We start from the raw sequence: 13853 nt of genomic DNA, 5'->3' as shown, positions 1-13853 counted from the left end.
CAGTTTCATAAGACTTGTCAAAGTTTGTGCTCCTCCAACAAGTTGTTGTTGTTCAGTCAATTGAGTTGTGTCTAACTCTTATTGACCCCATTTGGGATTTTCTTGGCAAATATAATGAAGTGGTTTTCCATTTCCTTCTCCATCTCATTTTACAGATGAAGAAAACAGAAGCAAACATGGTTATAGGTGACTCCCCCAGGATCATACAGCTAGTGTCTGAGGCCATATTTGAACTCAAGTTTTCTGGTTTCAGGCTTAGAGTTTTATCCACTGTGCCACCTACCTGAGTTGCTAATCTGGAAATGTTTTTGACAATTAGGGTGATTTCATATTCCTTATAGCAAGAACATATAGAGAGATTTAACAGAAAAAAGAAAGTTATGTTGCATTTTTATCTTCTCTACCTTCCCCTGGCTTAATAATTAAAAACTCAATGTACATGCCTAGCAAATCAGACAAAAAGATAGAAAAATTCAGACTGATTGCCTCCAATGCCAATGGCTCCAGATGTCTTTGACATCTGAATCAAAATTATTCTCTTCTACCAAAATATCATGCTGCTTGAGCCCATTTTCTCAGGTTTTTCTCTAATAGAATGTAGGACCTTCTGATTATTTCTCTCTGATATACCTCTAACATTAGTATGCAGACATTTTAATAACCAAAAACGATGGCATATTTTATCTGCAAAATGTATGTCCATAAATTCACAATTTAATCAGTTTTGCAGTTCACTTCTATTGCTGAAACATTATTTTGCTCTCTGGTTGTACCTATATAAATCTTTTTTCCTCTGTTGGCTGTTTCCATAAAGTTTGCTGCAACATACAAACACATAGCACCACTGCCAATCCATCTCTGTGGTTCATTCTTTTTTCCACATGATCAAGTTCTTGTTCTAGATTAGAACTTGGGGGTCACACAGCAGACCCTGGATCAGTGAGAATGGAGAACATGTGGTATCTCATTATTGAAAATGTTGCTGAAAAAACCCTGCTAAATTAAGGTCATAGCTTGCCTGATTTCATCTGATTATAATTCTTTCCTTCATACCCCAGTGCAAAGGAGGATGTAAGAATGAGAGTGCAAGAAGAGAAAGCTAATACAAGAGAGGTCTCTTCATTCTTTCTTAAAGGGTTTCTTTAAGGTTCCCAAACTAAGATTTCATTACAGGAGGGGCCATACACCACTGAAGTTGTTCATTCAATTTTATCTGATCTCAGACCCTGGATAGTTCTATTGCACTAAAGCAATAAAGTTTCTGGATTCTACATTCATTTCTTCTCTGCAGTATTCTTATTTCCCAAGCTTCATCCAAAACAGACAACTTGCTATTAACTTGACATTACATCATATTCTTTTTTATTTTTTCTTTATTTTTTTATTTTATTTTATTATTTATTTATTATTTTATTTATTTATTCTTTATTTACAGAATTATATACAGAATATATTTTTACAGAATATTTGCAGAAGTATTACAGGTCTTTATTTACAGAAAACATTTGCCAAGCCCAGATAATGATTTACAATGCTGAGCAACATTTGATACAACAAAAGCTCAATACAGCAAAAGAATCTGGTTGTGTCCTTTGAGGTTCCTTGCTACATAATATGGGTTAGGAAGCCATATCTGAGTATTAAGCAAAATTGTTTTCTTGCTCCTATAGGGTGAAAACTTCACAAAGTTCCACTCCTAAAATTGACAATAGATAGTAGATAGGGATGAAAATATAATTATTAAATGTGAATATTCTATAGGGAGATTAATAATCAATATATAAGTGGAAGTCAATTTTACATATGTTACCTAAAGACTAGCATTTCCAAATTCTAGGTTCCCTTATTCCTAGGATTCAGCAAATATATTGCCTTATTCATTCACTTATTTAGTACTAATTTTAAGACAGAAGGCAAGGATTTAAAGGTGTCAGTTCTAAGACAGAAGAGCAGTAAGGGCTAGGCAATAGAAGTTAAGTGATTTGCTTCAGGTCACACAGCTGTATCTGAGGTCAGATTTTAATGCAGGACCTTCTAGCTCTAGTCCTGGCTCTGCTGAACTACCTCACTGCCTATAGTTAACTTCCTTTTCAGGAAGTACAAAAGAATAACTCACACATAGGTGATATTAGAAATACCTTCATACCAACTCCATTTGTGGTAAATGAAAAGCAATCTTCCTACTCAAAAAGAATGAAGAAAGATTTGAATAATGCTGTTCTTTATTCCATCTGGCTAAAGTAAAGATGCTGAAATCCTAGACAGAATTATACTCTGTCCGAGTCAGATATCTAGATTATTGTGTTCATTTGTGGGTAATCTAGTTTGGACATTGACAAACTCGACAAAATATTCAGGTGGAGCAACCGGGGTGGTGAGAGGAATGTGCCCCTTGAAGACTTAATGAACATATAGCTACTCAGATTTGAAGTGCTGTCATATGAAAAAAGAAATTAAATTTGTTCCACCAAGTCCTAAAGGAAAAAAAAAAGAAAAAACTGGGAGCAACATGTATAAATTCCAAAATGAGATTTTGCATGTATTAATTGCAAAATGAGATCCTAATCTTACAGAAAATTTCCTACCTTTATAACCTCATCATCTTGCAAGATCACATCTACCTTGACTCTCAAACTTCAACAATACCCGATACCCCTGAGAAAACTCTCATTGGAAAAATAAAGTAGAAAACTAATTCCAAACCCTTCATTTAAGAAGGGAGTCCATGCTCCGATTGAGGAATGGCTGAGCAAATTGTGGTATATGTTGGTGATGGAATACTATTGTGCTAAAAGGAATAACAAACTGGAGGAATTCCATGTGAACTGGAACAACCTCCAGGAAGTGATACAGAGAGAAAGGAGCAGAACCAGGAGAACATTGTACACAGAGATGAATTCACTGTGGTACAAGTGAATGTAATGGATTTCTTTATTAGTAGCAATGCAATGATCCAGAACAATTTGGAGGGACTTATGAGAAGGGATGCTATCCACATTCAGAGGTAGAACTGTGGGAAAAGAAACACAGAAGAAAAACAACTGCTTGATCACATGAGTGGATGGGGATATGATTGGGAATGTAGACTCTAAATGATCACCCTAATGCAAACATCAATAATATGGAAATAGGCTTTGATCAAGGACACATGTAAAACCAGTGGAATTGCTCATCAGCTATGGGAGGGGGTGAGGAGAGAGGAAGGAAAGAACATGATCCTTGTAACCAAAGAAAAATATTCTAAATTGATTAATTAAATAAAATTTTCAAAAAAAAAAAAGAAGGGTATACAGTTCTCTCCTCATTGCCCACTTGGCTGTGTACTCCTTCAAACTTAACCATTATGCCACCAGAAACTGCATCATCCTTAAAGATCAAATCAGTGCCTTTTGATTGGAGGGCAGAATGTGGAACTCTTCCTCAAACTTCCATTTAAAAAAGGTACTCAAGCTAGCCATCACCTCATTTCCCACCTGGCTAAATTCCTTTGAACTTTTCATATAGTGTGGCTGAAGACATCAATAATGTTTGTTTGGAAGAAGCAATTTATGAAAAGTCTTAGAACCAGAGTCTTAAAACTAATGGATAATTTACACTGAGGCAGGGCAGCACTACCACAACTCTCACACTGGGATCCCTTTCAATGGGATCACAGGAATTGGGCTGGTATACTTGATACAGTAGAGAAGCTTATAATAGGTCTGTATAATAACTTAATCATATTTTGGTACTGAAAGTTACTTTGATAAAGTCACAATCAAAAGGTAGTAGCTCAAAAATAATTCTATTTTCTTTTTGGGCTCTTGCAAGCTTCTCATGTTCATAATATTAAACTTTGTTTTTCCAGTCCTAAGCCTGCCATCCATCATCATGTGATTTTGCTGAATCCTTAGAGAGGGGGCACAAACAGGTAGCTATAAAATTGCCCTGAAATATTCCCCAAGAAATGTTGACAGAAATTTTGTTCTCCTCTTATACTATTATCAGAGGATCATGGCCCAGCAGAGCTGAGTATAGAATCAGGAAAATCTAGGTTCAAATCTCGGCTCTCACATATTGACTATGTTTCCCTGGACAAATCACATGGTTTTTCAATGGACAAAGCAACTCTCTAAGACTGTTTCATAACAGTTATCAATCTGCATCAGTGGACATTTTTCTTACGAGGTGCTCCCAATTCCATGAAATGATAGGTCTAGACCAAAAATGTCAACTACTTCTGAAATTTATATAGTACTTAAAGTTTGCAAATCATATTACATTTATTTGATTTAAGTCTCACAATGATCCAGAAATTGGGGGGGGAGGGGAGATACAGAAAAGCATCATTTCACATTTATTTTGTCAATTCCTATATGAAACCAGGTGAAATCCATTAATATAGCTTAGAATGTGGAGGAGCCTTTCTATTCCAAAGTTTTGTCTTATCTAAGGCAGACAAAATTAATTCCCATGCTTAAGACATCAGAATGGGCAAAAGACATGATATTATTTACTGGATTTTATTTCTAGTTTTTAACAGAAATTTAACTAAATTTCTGGTACACATGAAATAAGTAAAGAACATTTAAATGTCTACTTTCTCTGTTGACTAGAACATTTGCCAGTCCTCCCACAGGAACTGAAGAGCTACCATCTTAATAGACAGATTTGGAAATCTGCTCCTGAAGCCACAAAATGCTGGCTCTGTAAATTAAGAAGAGAATTTCAGAGACACCCTCTATGAAACACATTTTGTTTCAAGTTCTCTGGATACAGAAACCTCCTGATCACAAACACAATTATTCTAGTTAATGGGGATTGGGGGGGGGGGAAGGAGGAGAAGAATAAAAGACACAGAGACATACAGAGAGAAGCAGAAAGACAAAGTTAGAGATAGAGACACAGACACAGAGTAAGATAAAGAAATAATGAGGACCAGACAGAGAGAGTCAAACAGATACAGTGAGAGATAGACACAAAGAAATAGAGATAGCGACAGACAAAAAAGGGGGAAGTGAAAGAAACATATTTAAGATAATATTTCTACTTTGTAGCAAAGGAACAACACTAGCATATTGATCACACATATGACCAAATAAAGGATGAACTTAGGATCACATTTAGTAATGCAGGAAAGATTTTCAAAAACTAAAATTTCAAAGTAATTTTAAGTACTTACTATATGCCAGGGACTACACCAAGGCTACTGAAACAAAGAAGAGGATAGCTTTAAAGGTATCTCGATAAACTTATTACAGGTTTAAAAAAACAACTTTCTTTAGCATTCTTCTGTACAGCTCTCTCACTCTGACATATGAAAGTTCTCATTTAAATTGATGTCAAAGTTGAGAATATTTTTAGAAGTAAGGGGGTGGGGGGAAGCAAGCAGGATCATCCTGCTTTTAGGCAAGTTGTACTTTAAGGGAGGGGGGACAACACATAAAGACTTGAAAAGAGAACAGAACATGGTGTGGAAGAAGCCTATATATCATAAATAGCCTGACTGGGGAACAAGATGACCACCAGATAACTCAGGAGGCCACCCAAAGTCATCATAGATGGACTCTTTGGTATATTTGCGATTATCTAGGGCTTCCAATGCATATTATTAAAGGGAAGGGACCATCTCAGATTCTTTACACAGTAAAGAATAGTAAAGCCTAAACTCTGCTTCAAGAATTATATGCTCATATAGGCATGATTCCACTGAAGAGTACCTTATCTACCACTTGTTTGGGATAGGTACCACACATTATTTTGTTAAACAAGTTGCCTTTGCTGGGGAAGAAGAGGCCAGAACACCTAGATATATCATCAAGAGAATCTCCAGAGAAACTCCCATAGTCTCCATATCTCTCCTAAGCTCTACTTCCCTAAATCTACTGAGTAAATGCCTCTCTCTAATGAGAAGTCAATTCAAATACAACAGAACTGTGGCTAGCTTTATAACCAGGAATAATACTAGAATTCCCTTTCTTCTTATTAAATACTCCAGATGTGTGCTTGGCCTTCACAATCTGGAATGGTGGTTTCCTTAGTTGTGATATCACTCAATTATTCTGCATTTCTCCTCTAGGTTTTCCTCTAGTTTAACACTAACAATGGAATTAAGATGAGAAAGTTATCCTGTCCAAAGTAAAATCTGCATTTTAAAAGACTTCTTTTCTAAAGATACACCATCAAAAATAATTTTTTTAGATTCTATTAAACTATTAGGGAATGCATTATTATTAATATAATTCCTTTGTTATCAATGAATGTAATAAGTCTTATAATCTACTTATCAGACTATAATTTTTGTTGGAATAACCTACATCACAAAAAGGGGTGGGGAGGATATATAGGCTATAGTTAGGAAGAAAATAGAAGGGATGGGGATATGGAATGTTTAATCCTAAAGTGAAATTCCAGAATAGACTTGAAATAAACAAAGATCTATGGGCAAATTTCTAGAAAGGAGAAGTCCAAGGTGCTTAGTCTTCCTTCATTTTATGAAGTGTTAACAAGCTTGCTAGAATTGGGGCAAAATCCTCAAATGGAGCTATCATTGAGACAGTTGTACCCCAATAATCTTTTAGGGAAAAATAACTCTTGAGATTATTAGCCTTTGGCTCTAGTAGCACTGGCAGATGAATCATATAAAGGAGACAGTTGTACTGTAGAGATGAGTTATTTAGTAGGAAATATGAAACACATGAACTATTTAGGAAATTCTTAGTTTGTAACAAACACAAAAACCTATTATAATTTGAATAACCAAGCAATATCAAATGACCTACTAAGTTAACAACAAACATGAAAATGTATTAAAATTGACTTCTACATGGTGAAAGACAAATTCTCAGGACCAAGGACACCTGGATTCACACCCAGTATCTGATACATACTGGCTGTGTGGCCTTAAGCAAATTACTTAGCCTCACCCTGGGCAACTCTCCAAAGCTATAAATTATAAAAAGTTGCCAACCTGCATTGTTAAAAGGATTATCGTCATCCGGGTGGTTTCTTATACCAATTAAATTATAAGTCCAATATCTAACTCTTTTTTCCTAATAATAACAGGTCACCATCCTCTTTGCAAATTAAAAATGTACAGTTTTTCAGAGCAATGAATTTTAATTTACCCAGGGTGATATATCCAGCATGCAGGGTAAGACTTAAACCCAAATAATTTTAGTTTTAAGGATAATTCTATATCCACTATGCTATGCTGACTCTAAAGAATAATACTCAACAGTGACTATAAAATATATTTAAGAAAGATGACTACCATAGATTATAGTCAATATTTGTCCTAGATTCCATGTACTCAGACTGGGGATGAAACTACTTGAATTTCCCATTGCTGAGAGAGATGGTAAAAGGCAGGTGAGAAGGAAAGAGAAGGAAGGAAGGAGAGGAGAGAGAGAGAGACAGAGAGACAGACACAGGGACAGAGAGACAATAAATAAAGAGAATGGATTAATCCTCCACTCAAATCTAGGAAAGGGAATGGAGGAAGTCATTACTCCTCTTTTCATTCTGAGAGAGAGGAAATATTGGAATATAGCCAAAAAACGAGTCCCTATTTATCATCTAAAAAAAAAAAGATACAAGCAACAGAGCCAAGATCAAGTAAGACCCATATGAAGCTAATTGGTTTCAGTTAAATTAGACCACTTACTTCTAATCACATAACTTCAGTTGGCTTCTCAATCACTTCCAAGTGATTGAGGACAAGATGGGGACAGTACCTGACTACATGGTAAGATCTGCCAGTCAGCAGTTTGGAAGAAAGAGGTTCTGATCTGTTTTATGAACAGAAAGCCATCTCCTTTCATGCAGTTCCTAGGATTTCCTTGAGAACCACATTTTTGCATCCACATTTATTATAGAAAGTTATCTCCTTAAAACCTCAATTCTGTGACCCATTTGGAGACCATATCTGTACAGATGCAAGGCAGTTTGGTGAAAGCACACTATCAAATCCCTTTGTAAATAGATACTCAAAATCCTAAATAAAGGAAAGACAAAGCAAAGGAGAATCTTAATATTTAGTTTTCCATTTTAAATGAATCCCTTTCAAATTAACTACAACAATTTATCCAAAAAATCATTTTTTATTATGAAGTTGTATTCATCAATGCAAAGATGTTTGAAAATAAGGAAAATTTGCACAATTGTAATTTTTAAAAAATTCAAAAATTACAGGATTTCTCAATAAATATCAAGAAAAACCTTTGACAAAGTAAAATACTCATTTGTGCTATAAAAATAATAAAGCATAGAAATAGATTTTGAAATATAAAAAGTATCTAAAAATAAGCATCTTCTACAACATGGATACATTAAAAGCTTTCTCAATAAATATGAATAAAACAAGGATGTCCATTCTCTCTTTTTAATATATTTCTTTAGAACATTAGCAAAAAGACAATAGAAAAATTAAAAGTGTAAAGATAGTCAAAAAGGAGATAAAATCAACCTGATTTGCTGCTGATCATTTAAATATTAAATTCCAGGGTATTAGCAAAGAAACTAATTGAGAAGATAGCTTCAAGTCACAAGCTACAAAATAAACCCACAAAAATCAACATCATTTTTATAAGATAATAACAAAATCTAAGAAGCATTAACTGAAAGGAAAATCCTATTTGCAATAATTTCACAATGCATATAATATTTGGAAGTCAATCTATACATGAATAGATTCAATTACAAAAGCATTCTTTAAAGAAATGAAGACAAACTTAAGAGGCTGGAGAAATATTCAGTGTTCTTAATCAGGCCATGCCCATATAATTTTAAAAAATAGCATTTCCTACCAAAGGTAATTACAATTTTAATCCGAGGGCAATTAAACCAACAAAGGGATATTTTACAAACCTCAATAGAATAACAATAAAGCTTATGTAGAGGAACATAAGATATTAAGGGAAAGGATGAAAAAGAGTATTTATACATTCCTTGTAATTCTAGATCTCAAATCAATATTCTAAGGTAGCATCCTTTAAACACTTTTTGTATTTTCTTTGAAAAAATGGAAGTTTGTCAATGGAACAGACAAACTCAAAGAGAATTAGAAACAATGAAATAATAATCTAATGTTAAATAAACCTAAAAAATAAATTACATGGGGGAAATCTCCCTATTTATCAAGAACTGGAGAGGGCACTAGAAATGTGTCTGGAAGAAATTAGTCTTGGGAGAACATCTTACACTATATTATACAATAAAATTTTTAAAAGATATAAAACCTTAATATTAAAGATCATATAAAAATTAGAAGAGAAGCAGACCATATACATACTCCAACTATGTGTAGTGTATATATATATATATATATATATATATATATATAAACATATAATACAATCAAGTAAGGGAAGGACACAATTACAAAATATGAAACTCATAACTTTCATTACATGAATCCCAAATGCTTTTGCAAAGACAAAATTAATGCATTTAAGAAGAAAGGAAGCAATTGAATTAGGAAATTTTTCATAAAGTGTCTATAATCAATCAATAAATATTTACAAGTGTCTACTATTTGCCAAGCCCTGTGCTAAGTTCTGTAAGTACCAAAAGAGGCAAAAGACAATCCCTGCTCTTGAGCTCACAGTACAAGTGGAGAAATAATATGCAAACAGATACAAAGATATATATATATATACAGGATAAATAGTTAAATAAGAGAAGTAAAGCATTGAAATTAAAAATGGTTATGTAGAATTTCCTATAGAAAAATGGGGCTTTAATTAGAGGTAGCCAGAGATGCCAATAGTCAGAGCAGAGAAGAGAGAGCATTCAAGGCATGGGACACAGCCAGTGAAAAGAACTAGTGTTGAGAGTTAAGAGTGTCTTGTTCATGAAACAATCAGGAAGTGATAGTCACTGTAATAAAAAGTATGTGATGGGGCAAAGGGTAAGAAGACTGGAAAGGTAGAAGTGGGTTAATTTATCAAAGTCTTTGAATCCAAAAGAAAGCATATATTTTCTATTTGTTCCTGGTAACAATAGGAAGTCATTGGAGTTTTCTGACTATGAGAGTGATTGGATCAGATATATATTTTAGGAAAATTGCTTCAGTGACTGTATGGAGAAAGCAGGAAGGGAAGAGACACTTGAGGCAGGCATTCACCAGCAGGCTATTATAGTAATCAAGGTGTGAGGTCATGAAGCCCTACAAGGTTGAAGTGTCAGATGAAAGAAGGGAACATATTCAAGTTTTAAAGGTAAAATCATCAAGCCTTCCCAAAAGATTGAATTTAGGGTTAAGAAACAAATGAGAAATCCCAGATAGCTTCCAAGTAGTGAGAGTCATCCTACATTCACTCCTAAGGAACTAGGAGAATAGCATTGCCTTCTCTAGTTATAGAGAAAGTGGAGAGGAGAGTTTAGGGGGAAAGATGATGAGTTCTCTTTTGGATATATAGAGTTTAAGATATCTACTGGACATCCAGTCCAAGTTGTCTGGAAGGCAATTGGAGATGCAAGATTGAAAATCAGCAGAGAACCTGGGACAGAATAGGTAGATTTGAGAATCATCAGCATAAAGATGACAATTAAATTAATGGGAATTAATGAAATCATTAAGTGAAATAGTATAGAGGGAGAAGAAAAAAGGACCCAGGACAGGATTTCTTATCTACAAACACACACACACACACACACACACATGCACAACTAACAGGTATTCCTCAAAGAATAAATGATCAAAAGATATGAACAAACAATTCACAACCACATAAAAGAATGCCTGAAATAACTAATAAGAGAAATATAAATCAAAAGCAAAAAAAATTCATAGCACATCCTTTAAATTGGCAAAGATAATAAAAAAGGCAATGATCAATGTTGAAGGGGCTATAGAAATATAGACACACCATTGGTGGAGATGTGAACTGGAACAATAATTTGGAAAGCATTTTGGAAATGTGTAATTAAAGTACCTAAAATATCTATACCTTCAGACACATGTTTCATGACCAAGAACATATCTTAAGCATAACATTAACAAAAAGAGTGGTTCCATAGAGGCAAAAATATTTACAGCAGTACTTTTTGGGTCAACAAAGAACTGGAAATAAAGTAGATGTCCCTCAATTATAGAATGACTAAGCACAATATATTGCATTTCTTGTCAGATTTTTCAATTTACTGATCAATTTTGATGATGATTATTATTCATTTATTATTACATATTATGCTATTATTCATATTTTTCTTTTTTAAATTATTTGTTACATGGAATGACTGGCAGAGGAGAGAAAAAGGGATACACAGGAGGGGTCAGATTATATAAAAACTAAAGATATCAATAAAATTTATTTTTTAAAAAAGGCAGAGGTAGGAGATAGAATGTTGTATAAGGAAACAATGTGTAGGTCAGTTTAACTGGAATGTAGTGAGCATAATGGAAATGTATAATCAGACTAGAAAAACTGGGAAAGGAGCCACAGGTGAAAGGTGAATGAAAGGTAGACACTAGAGGTGACTGAGTAACCCTGAAAGGGCTTCTCTCCTAGGTAACTCCCTCTATAGGACCATTATTTTAGAAATATCCCCACTCTTACTTCACCTTAACTCTCTCCAGAATGCTCTTCCTTCTCCTCGTCTCCATCCTTCCCTATATCCCTCTTTAAAGGTAAAGATTATCTAGTTTAATTGTATTTGTATCCTCAGCACTTAGGACAAGGTATCTGGCACATAGTAAGAACTTAATAAGTGTTTAATTGGTGTGTATATGTATATATATATATATATATATATGTGTGTGTGTGTGTGTGTGTGTGTGTGTGTGTGTGTGTGTGTGTGGTGTACATTTATGTGCATATGTGTGTCCCAAGCCTCAAAAACTATATGTGGGGCCTCTCCTCATTGGTGGAGACTGATTATTAAATAGTCTATACATGAGTGAAGATCTGAATTTGATGAGACCTTGAAAGAAGAGAGATCTTGGTCTTCTGGCTTTTCTCCCTTCCAGATTGTGGTTCCAGATACTCTAAGAATGCTTGAAGGAAGAGAAAGACTCTAGAAAAGACCCAAAATGTATAGAAGTGAGCACCTTGATCATATTCATATTCCTATACTCTAGAAACCTCAGACAATATCTCCTTGGGTGAGGCATGAGACCTCTGTCGGTTGAGCTACCATTTCAAGCCCAATTGGAGAGTTCATTCATCCTGTTCTCATATATCTCTACCTTTTCTGATTCTGTTTTGCTGGCAATTTGGATAAATGGATTTCCTCACTATATATACCATGTATGTTTATTGTGAAATTGGCATTTAGTGGGGAGTCAAGATTTGGATGTAAATGTTGAGGTTGTCTTTTTCCTTTTAGAGATAATGATCATGAATGTGGTTTAAATTTATTTTTTCCTGTAAGATTAATAATATTTAATGGATCAAATAGATACAACATCCTAGCCTTGTACTCTTTTTCTTAGGAGAATAGAGTGCCCAGCCTCTGGACCAAACCTCCTAATTCTCTTCCTGATAGGAATCAAACTCTGACTTAAAAAAAAGTTAGGAGAGAGGAGGGAAGGCTCTAGAGATACTTATTCTTGCTTCCCCTCAAGCCACATCTAGACAGAACCCTGTGGATAATTCAAACTACACTGGCAAAACACATACCACACAAACCTCCTCCGTGTGTGTGTGTGTATATATATATATATATATATATATATATATATATATATATATATATTTATAACCCTTTCATAATCCTTTTATAACCTTTTCATAATCTGATGCTGACTAAACAAATGAGTTTGGATTGTAATCTGGTATACTACATGAAAATTCTCAAACTCCTTAAATAACAGCTAATGGGAGCACTATTTCCTAGACAGCATTTATTTAGTACATTCCATTCATAGGAAGTCATGCTTCTCAATTGCTGTGATTGCTACATGAAGATGCCTTTATTTGACTCTCATTGAGATATACTATGCTACTTATACCTAGACCCTGACTAGTGAGAATAATGAATCCTGGGAAGAGAATAATTAAATATTTCCAGCCAGTTTCATAGAATTCATGGATTTTCCTTGTTTATACTTTGGAAGAGAACCAATTAAATTCAATTAAATTCATCAACCATTGAGGTAAATGAGGCAGTGCTGGACAAAGTTGTCTGCCTCATTTTCTTTTCTGGAGACATCAAAGTCTAGCAGGTCATGACAACTGGTCATGGCCTGGGATACAGTGGATGACCTTGGCACCTTCAAAATCCAACCAAACTCTAAGCCTTCCACTGTGCCTGCTTCATCCACCTTGATGGCCTTTGGAAAAATTGTTCATCCACTTATTCCACCAGTAGAAGTCTTCACGTGTTTGGGGGAGACATCCCCCCTAATTCACCTGTGGGGTTACTCTCAGTCTTGTCTAAACTATATGCCAGGACAATTATATTGGGCTGTGATGAACACATCTTCTTGGAGCCATAGGTGAGAGTTGAAATAAAGGTAGGCAGCAGCCCTGAAGGGGCTTTGAGGTGCTAGTACTCTCTGAACACCTCATGCACTCCCATTATTTTCATTAAATGGGATCTAGCTGCATTTGTCAGAGTAAAAATGTTCCCTCTCAATTTGTGTATTTCTAAATCTTTTTTTTTCCTTTCCTTTTCTCTTTTTCTTATTGGCCATAATTTGAGTATTCTCCCTTAAGTATTTAGGAGATTGCTAAATCAATTATGCTTGAGAGTCTGTATTGTAAAAGCCTTTCCAGATACTAGCCTCTCAGCAAACCAAAACCCCCCTCAAAATAATCTTTCATAGGGAAAATGCAAACTAGCATATCTAACTGCAAATAGCTTCAGTAGTAGACCAAGACTGCCTGTGGAGACTAAGCCAAATCCACCTTAGAATCCAGCAGTGTTAC

Source organism: Monodelphis domestica, chromosome 5 (genome assembly GCF_027887165.1).
Source record: "Monodelphis domestica isolate mMonDom1 chromosome 5, mMonDom1.pri, whole genome shotgun sequence".
Taxonomy (NCBI): Eukaryota; Metazoa; Chordata; class Mammalia; order Didelphimorphia; family Didelphidae; genus Monodelphis; species Monodelphis domestica.
The sequence above is the reverse complement of the archived record's forward strand: the minus strand, read 5'-3'. Positions refer to the sequence as shown.